The sequence below is a fragment of the Polypterus senegalus genome, chromosome 15, assembly GCF_016835505.1.
Source record: "Polypterus senegalus isolate Bchr_013 chromosome 15, ASM1683550v1, whole genome shotgun sequence".
Taxonomy (NCBI): domain Eukaryota; kingdom Metazoa; phylum Chordata; class Cladistia; order Polypteriformes; family Polypteridae; genus Polypterus; species Polypterus senegalus.
This window is the reverse complement of record NC_053168.1, coordinates 48,926,469-48,936,561: the sequence shown is the minus strand read 5'-3', so window position 1 is coordinate 48,936,561 and position 10,093 is coordinate 48,926,469.

Here is a 10,093-nt window from a genome sequence, read left to right as displayed (position 1 = left end):
ATTCAAGTAAGAGTTTTACTGTCCTCGGTACACATGACAATACTACTACTTCTACTATTACTACAGGTGCAGCTTTAAATAACCTTTTAAATAAGTCAAAAGTATTCTGAGTCTCTTGAGTGCATAAGGCGTTTTAGGCATTGTCTTAGTTAACTAAGGTATTGATTACACAACAGAGCTAAAACTCTTAATAAATCTCTAGTAATAATCATCAAAGACAATAGAATACTGTGCCTGTTTAAGTAATCTGGAAGTGGGCCAATTAAGTTTCTTCCATCTTAGCTGAATCAGTCTTAGTGGAAATCCTAAACCCAGAAAAAAACACTGATGTATTTCAGAATTCACATTTTTTTAACTTTATAAATGGTTTATTCTGAGATGTTTTCAAATGTAATAGATTTGAATTATGTAAAAGTTCAAGTCAAAAGATAAAAAAGAGTACATCTATACTAATAAAAGGCAAAGCCCTCACTGACTCACTCACTCACTGACTGACTGACTCACTCATCACTAATTCTCCAACTTCCCGTGTAGGTAGAAGGCTGAAATTTGGCAGGCTCATTCCTTACAGCTTACTTACAAAAGTTGGGCAGGTTTCATTTCGAAATTCTACGCGTAATGGTCATAACTGGAACCTATTTTTCTCCATATACTGTAATGGACATTAGCGCGATGGCCGTGGGGGGCGGAGCTGCGCGTGACATCATTACGCCTCCCACGTAATCACGTGAACTGACTGTGACCGCAGTACGTAAAAAGAAGGAAGAGCTTCGCGATGAGAAGTAATAAGTCTCAGGGACTGAGCCTACAAAAGGTTGCCATTAATTTCAGGCAAGATTGCTTTTCTCCTGGACAACTATACGTTGCATTCTCAAGAGTGAGCTCGTGCAGCTTCATCATATTACAACCAGAGTGCTGAATTGACAACGTGATATATAAAGAGAACTATAATAATCGTAATAAACGAACAATAAAACAGCGGAGAACCCGTGGATTGAATAAAAAGGCAGCATCCTTGGTAAAGCAAGGAAAACGGATGGCTTTATATGTCATTCGTTTATAAAACAGCGGAGAAGCTATGTAAAGGCTGCTTCACAAAACCCAGCGGAGCGCCTTACATGGGCAGGCAGTCAGCTAAAGAAGGGAATCGATAAATATCTATAATCGTGATAAACGAACAAAAAATAGTGTACAAGCCACGGATTAAATAAAGGAGATGGGTACCTGAACAGTAAAGTAAGTCTTGAATAGCTACACAATAACTATAACAATCATAATAAACGAACAATAAAACAGTACAGAACCGCGAAGCAAGGAGAAACGACGGCCTTATATGGCGTTCGTTTATAAAGTAGCGGAGAAGCTGTGTGAAGGCAGCTACACAAAAAACCAGCAGAGCGCCACACTCTGAATGTATTCCTCGCATCATCGTTATACCCTCTGATCTCCCATTTCAATTCAAATGCCTCAAATTTCCAGTAAGGCTCTGCTTCGCGATGACAATTAATAAGTCTCAGGGAGAACTATAGTAATCGTAATAAACGAACAATAAAACAGTGGAGAACCCGTGGATTAAATAAAAAGGCAGCATCCTTGGTAAAGCTAGGAAAAAGGATAGCTTTATATGTCGTTCGTTTATAAAACGGCGGAGAAGCTATGTAAAGGCTGCTTCACAAAAAACCAGCGGAGCGCCTTATATGAGCAGGCAGTCAGCTAAAGAAGGGAATCGATAAATATCTATAATCGTATAATCACCGTTATACCCTCTGATCTCCCATTTCAATTCAAATGCCTCAAATTTCCAGTAAGGCTCTGCTTCGCGATGACAATTTCCTGTCACCCCCAGCAACAGCTGCTCGCATCCCAAGGGAGATATATATATATATATATATATAAGGATATATATATATATATATATATATATATGGATATAGATCGATATAGATAGATAGATATATAGATAGATAGATATAGATATATAGATTATATAGATATAGATATATATATATAGATAGATAGATATACAGTATATATAGATAGATATAGACAGATATCTAGAGATATAGATATAGATATTTTATATATATATATTTTATATTTATATATATCTATAGATATAGGTTCTTCGTCGCTGCGAAGCGCGGGGATTTCGTTATATACAGTAATATATATATGTAGATATATATGTATGTATGGATGTATATATATATGTAGATATGTATATATGTGTATATATACAGGTATATATGGATATGTATATATATGTGTCTGTGTGTATATATATATGTGTGTGTATGTGTGTATATATATATGTATATATGTATATATATATATATATATAGAGATATGTGTATGTGTACATATGTGTATATGTTGATATGTTTATATGTATATGTATATATGTTTATATGTGTGTGTGCCTGTGTGTGTTTTTGTATATATATATATATATATATATATATATATATATATATATATATATATATATATATATATATATATATATATATATATATATATATATATATATATATATATGACAGCAACACTCATAACAGTGACAAGACAATTACATTGACAATCATGTTACGTTATTTTTAAAATGTTTCCTTTTCTTTTTTCATAACTTCTTTAATACACTACTTCTCCGCTGTGAAGCGCAGGTATTTTGCTAGTAATCTTTATAAATTAAAGCATAAAAAACCCTTGTGAAGATCTGCCTTACATGAATAAAAAAAATTGTGTTTGCGCACTTCATCTCTTTGTACCCACAGAAAGAGCCAACCATCTTGTGATCTCACCCGAGCAAGCCTTGATTCTAAGACTCACTACAGAAAAGGTAAAAGGCACTGGCAGTATATGGATACATAACTTGCAAAGGTCTTCATCACTCCTTCAGATCTACAAAATTGGAGATCACCCTAACAATAACTTCCTCCAAAGAGAAAAAATATATCATGTACAAAAAAAATCTGAAGAAAGAAAGCAGATTGTTGCACTACTGATGCATTACTGAGCACTTTCATGTGCAAACTCACATAGTGAGCTGTAATAGAAAGCACCAGAAAGATTATAATTGCAATGACACTGGCACAATGGAGGACAAGAACTGGGTTGTAAGATGCTCAAGTGGCAGGTTTCCTGGAAATGTTATGATCATCATTTCAGTGACAACAAACCACCATCAGTAGGAGCACTATACACAAAATTCTGTAGTTAGTTCCAAAGGTATGGGGCAAAAATGTAAGTCTGAGACTTTTGAGACAATAGGAAGCATTCTTTAGGTCACCTGCGACATTAGGTTGTAGGAGGAAGATTTATTATCTAATATATACCTCCCTGCTCCTCAGTATAAAGGTCAGGCATCCAAACTATTGATTGGCACTTTAAAAGAAGAAGGGATTCCAGGATTGCAGGAACACTAGGGGCCACTAGTGATAGTTCTAACAGAAGGAACATAGGAGTTTCCTAGCCCTTTTCCCGATCATGGAAGTTAACACCAAGTAGGTAGTTTCATACACAGACTTAAAAGACCCTCTTAGTCATTTTGTGGTTGAACTGGAAATGGAAAGAGATCACTTGGAAGGAAATGGGAGGAGCAAGCAGAAGGAGATGCAGAACATACCTCAAGGTAAGTAAGTTGGCTAGTCACCCAACCAGGTAGATAAGGTGTTATGCCTTGTTTTTTTAGGCCCCAGAGCAACAGATTTATGATTTCCCCTACTGTTTGTATTTTGTGTACAAGACCTCATACCCTTTTATTTTATTATATATTTTTTGTAACAAAAACCCTATTAGTTTTTAAACTTTTGTCCTTCTTGGGTTTGTTTCGGTTAGGGGACGCTTGCCTCTAGATGTCACAGTACATAAAATCCTCCCAACCAGTGTTATTTTGACAACCACTACATTGACGTAATGAAAATTGAGGAGATAGTAGGAAAGTGGTGCTGTGAACAGCAAAAATAAATAAATACTTAAAATTACAACATCCATGTTGTTCTTCTTTCTATGGAAAAGTCATCTCAGGATTCTTTCATCTTACAGTTCAGCACTGACTCTACTATAGAATACCCAAGATAGGGGAGGAGGCTAGTTGGTTGAGGTCTCCAGGACTCTAACTGTATGTGACTTTGTCTTTGACTGTTTCTTACTATTTCTTCTCCTCCATTGTCAACTGACTATAGTTCTACAATTAATTGATTAATGGACAGATATTGTTTGTTTCTATCCATATTACTTAGTTTCTACTTTGTTTTCTGTGTATTTTAACAAATATGTTTCCTCATATGTGCTAGGTCTGCATTTATTTAATCTATTCTTGCATTTTGCTTTGGGAGTTGTTGCAGCACTCTGTGCCTGCACTGGACCACTGTGCTAGAACAAATTATATTGGATTATTGTATTATATTTCTGAGGTGGCAATGATAGATTGGCCATCTAACTCTGAAAAGATGACTACTTCTATTATGTTTTGTGTGTTGTATTCTATTTTTTGACATCCATTTCATGACCAGCCTACAAGGAAAGGGGTCTTACTTTGACTTTCTTTCCCAAGGTTTCTTCCATTGTACCCTGCAAGGTTTTTTGGGAGTTTTTTCTAGTTAAGTGTGGGGGCTGTCAATTAAATAGGGCTTGTTAAAGCCCATTGAGGCATTTTTTGTGTGATTTTTGGCCATGCAAGAAACAAATATTTGTTATTTAGCTGCCACAGGGCTGCAAAGTTAAATCAAATTGTTGTGAACTGCCCAATAGACTGTAGATTAGATTTCTATTTTTAAGATAGCAGAAAATACAGACATATAAGGTGTTAATAACCAGTTGTTCTTCTTCTCTTGATTTCCCTCACTTCATTCCAAAAGATCCTGTCACCCTTGTATAGCACATCTGAGCTACAATGCCAGAGCATGATAATAATTCTGAGAACGTTTTTTACTACAATGATTTAAAAAATTATGCATCCATCCATTTTCCTACCCGCTGAATCCAAACACAGAGGTCTGCTGGAGCCAATCCCAACCAACACAGGGCACAAGGCAGGAAGCCAACCCACCACAGGACACACACAAACACACCCATACACCAAGCACACACTAGGGCCAATTTAGAATCGCCAATCCACCTAACCTGCATGTCTTTGGAAGGAAACCAGAGTGCCCGGAGGAAACCCACGCAGACACGGGGAGAACATGCATACTCCACGCAGGGAGGACCTGGGAAGCGAACCAGCGTCTCCTAACTGCAAGGCAGCAGCAATATTTCCAGATCATATCGGTCCCCCATCAATTACCAGGATTTTAATTGTATGCTTTTTGTGAGTTATAAGTAAATTAAACTTGGTTAACAAATAGAACGAATACAATTTTCACAGAAAGGTTTCAGTACATCTCATACTATTGTCATTCACCTGTGGGAGATATTCACTATTATACTATACCAGTAACGGCGAACTGCACGATAATGTGCAGTGAATACACTTGACTTGAGCATTCATACTCTTTCTCTGTATGTTTAGCATTTGTTTGCTCAGAGGTTGATGCGCTTGCTGCTTCCTGAGCACCTCTTTTTTTCTCCACCCTAGCGTCCTGCTGTTTTTTCTTCCTTCGTCGCCGGCATCTTTTCGTTTTAAAATTGATTAAGTTAGTTTTAGTGTTGCAATTACTTAGTACATTTTCTTTAATTTTTCACTTAAGATGGCACCTAAGTCTTCAATCTGCCTCAAGAATGATTAAAGTTATGAAGAGGTTGGGGAAGTGACTGCGAAGGTGGTAGGGAATGAGAACGGCCAATGCCGTCTCAAAAAACAAGGCCCGCTCATGCGTTACTTATTGGTCCGGTGACGTCACAATCGAGGTGCTATTTTTACAAACAGTGCCAACTGAACTTTCCGTCTAAGATCGTCGTTGAAGTTGTAAAGAAAGTTAATGGCGTTTTAGTTTTTGATATAAAGTTATTGCAGTCGTAAAGGTTATAAGTTCAGATGTCTGCTGTGCAGTGCAAGGTAATATTTTGATGTGTTTTCTTTATTTTAATGGTGAAAAACTGCACCGCGTAACATCGATAATGCTACAAATGGAGGTTAGGGCATGTAACGTCGAGAGTAGGCTTAAGAAAGGAATGTTTAGCTACAGTTGTGTAAAAATGTATATGAACAGTAAACTGCAGACATGGTGTTATTTAGTGTTGCAAATATTTGAATTTAACCAGAATGAGAATTGAGTTGCAAACCACGAGACGGACGACTGACTAATGAAACAATGGTAGCACTGAAACACACAGTATTAACATTTATTGACATAATTCCATATTTGCTTGAAAATTTGAACTTGAACTATGTTTTGACGGGAAAATTCCAAACTGACTGTTTGGAAGCTCGCTTTGGTAAATATCGTCAATTATCTGGTACAAATTATCACATCTCCGTACAAGAGATTCAGGAGTCTGAAAAAAAATTGAAACTGATTAGTTTATTGCATGTTGTGTCTGTTTCTAAAGGTCAAGTGTCATTATTAGACTTCATTTCCCAATGTACTGAAACAACTGATAGTTCAAATGAAGACAATGTTGAGGTTCTTAATTCGTATTTGGTTACTGTTATCTCTAAATGTGATGATTTAATGTTTACTAAGGCACAGTCAAAATCACTTATATTTGTTGCTGGTTATGTAGGGTTTAAAATGGTCACAGGCGCAGTTCAGTGTGACATGTACAGAAATTAGCTAGTCATGGATAAGTCATTGCATTTAGAATTTTCACAGGAATATAATTACCTGCTTGACTCAGACAGGGTGGTCTGAAATGGCCCTCAGATTTGTTGGTTGAATGTGTTACACAAATGTTTTTGATTTTCCAGTCAATTGTTACTAATGCTGAATATGAGTCAAATTTTTTATTGTTAAAAAATCAAAAATCTGCATTGATCTCACTGTTTAACGAACGCCTGAACTGATGTGGACTGCAAGTTGGTAATTGTGTTTGTGGGAAGAGTATCTGTGATTTACTGAAGTTGTCCATGTCTACAGTGGCCAACATCTGTTTAAATAATTATTGCAAGCTCGCCGCAGATAAACGTGGTACTTTGAAGGAAAAAGCTAACCTCAAACGTAAACTGGCTACATTGACAAAAAAGAGGTAACCAATAAGCCAGTTCTTTTGATGTAACGTTCTGCTTTCGTACAGATTAATATCAGCACATTTGTTAATTTTGCTTATTTTATGATGGTATGAAAAAAATCATCGTTTATCATTAGTCATGCCAAAATAATGGCTGTTGGTATTTTATCTGGTGTTGCTTGTTATTTTTTAGATTTAACTGCATTAAAGTGGTAAATGTAGCTTTTCTTGTGATTATTAACGGGTAGATCTGCATTAGTTTTCACGTTACTTCTGTTTAATCCAGGAATATGTGATTTCCTGAGATGCATGTAAATATTCATTTTTCATATGGTGCCAACCACTCGTCGCTGTGATTTTCTAGGTTTTTTTCTTACTTTATCATAGTCATTTTCATATATGAACATTCAGTATTGCATTGTTTTATTCAATACAGTATTCAGTGTTACTTCTTAGGTTAATCTCATGTTTAAGGCATTAATTGCATTAATGTTGAGTTGCTGATATCTATATAATAGTCGCTGTTAAGTATGTCAAATATGTGATTTAAACGTTATGTGTGACGTTTTATATAAAAATAAATAAAATGCATAACGCAACTGACTTGCCTTTATTTCACGCATTGCATTAATTAATTTTACACGGGAATAATTTATTTACACGAGTACAACGCGACAGGTTTTCTATATGTGTCCGTTGCTGCTGTAGCACCTCGATTGTGACGTCACCACAGGCATGAGCGGGCCTTGTTTTTTGAGACAGCATTGGAACGGCGCCCATACGCATGCAACGCACGGCCGCACTGCTGAGCACTGCTGAGCGCTGCCGAGTGCTGCCGAGAGTTGATTCTACAATAAAATAAAATAAAAATAAAGAGAGTAATAAAAATCATCACCCTGAAAGCCGATATTAGACGTCATGTAATATATGTGTACTAAATTTTAAGTCAATAGGTGAAATGGTTTGCGAGCTACAGGTGATTTAAAATCCTGGACAGACAAACGAACAGCCACGGTAGCGTATTATATAAGAAAATACATAAACAACAAAAAAGTGAACTTGATAGCTTTATTTCTTTTATTTTGTCTCAAGTTATAGGCAACTGAAAAGTGTTAATGATTACAAGTGAAGATACAATGTTCATTAGTCTGCCCCCCTCCCCCAACTAGTAAGACCTTTAGTTTCATTGGGATTTTGGACAAGAGTTACTAAAGGGCCCTTTACCACTATAATATTATGTTTAATTAATTTCTGAAAAAAGAAAACAAGAAATGTGAATACTTTTGGCGTGTCTGATGGGTAAAACTCTTTTTAATTTCTAGAATAGGACTTGTAGAATATGGTTTGTGGTCTTGGTGATACATGTGCTGGCACAGGGTCTGCTAAACTATTTTAAGCCAAGAATCCTCAAACTGTTGTATCACCTAGTCAAGACCCACCACTTATATAAATCCAGTGCTGCAAAGCTATGTATGATCCTGGATATTGGTTTCTGCTAACAGTAGTCCCACAGCATAAATTTAGATAGTAGCAGAATTATCATTCAAAGTAAATGCTTAAGTACAGTAGACTACTGATGAATATGTGATCAAATATCACATGATAGGTCAGGTTGGGGTATACATCATTTTTTTTTTAGAAAACTAACTCCAGAAATGTAACTGTTTTGAAAGACCTCTTTATACCTTAAATTGTTAAGTACTGAACTCTTACTAGGCATAACTAAAGACTATATTTCTTTAACACTTACATCCCTAATAATGCATTTGTAAATTTCAGCAAGGGTTATTTTTTTGTTGTTTTTAAATTTTCAAATTATATGCCAAATTCATTTTTACTGTTTTTTTTATGTAAAAACAGTACTGTGATTTGCTATAGAATAAAAAAAAGATGTGAAATATGTTAAATTTGCATAAAGGATACAGTTGCATTTGAATCCAGTTTAAAAGCAGGAGAAAAGAAACTCATGGGAATATACAACCTATGGTCAAAAATAACTTATCACTTAACAAATGGCTCCAGGTCAATGTAAAAGTTGAGTCTGCTTCATAGCTGCACAGTTCCGCTCCTACCTTCAGCCTTGTTCTATATTAATGTTTTAATGAAGGACAAAGGTTACTGAATATTAGAGACTCTGTCTAAAACTAAATCTTTTTGCTGTGGATTAATATTACTAACATAAAGTTTAGATATGCACGTTTCATTAATAAAAGTTGTTAACATTTGACTTTCTTTCTCATTGTACCTTCTTCTGCACTAGTCTGCAAATTAAAAATTTGGAAAATTGTGATATAGCAAACATTTTTACCAAAACTAAAATTAATGTGGCGTTGGCGGACAGGCATTGACAACGGAAAGCTGATTTTCGGAGAGAGATAGGCTGTGCATATTGCTAGTATCAGGGTGATTAAGAGAGCACTCATCTGTTATGACACACTCTTCTGCAAATATCTGTCATTGCATTTCTACAAGTAGTGTCCATTCTGGCAGGCATCAACTCAAAACAAGATGGAATTGTTATCTTGGACAGCATGGCAAAAAATGTGAACATGGAATAGGAAAACGAAGTCATGTGAGTGAGGTAGGAGTGGAAACTTGCTGAGAGACAGATTAGTTGAACTGAAATGCAGCCTAGCATGGAGACTTGGGATTGGCCTCTGTGTAACTATGATTCTTTCAAAGGCCCACTCCCCTGCCCCTCCTGTTTTTTTTGGTGTTTCCTCACTTATCACCTGGGAGCAGCTATGGTACCACACCAGCTGAGTACTGCAGTACTGCCCAATAACTAAACTGATACAGCACTACTTTCATGCAACAATTGCAAAACATTTCCAGTTATGTTAAAAAAAAAGAAAAAAAAAAAACTGCATGAAGCAATTTAAGGACAATCTTCAAAGCTGGAACTGATTTAACTCTAATCCTAACCCCTACCCTAACCAAACTCTAATTTGAAATCCATTGCACTAGCATACCACTGGAGAAG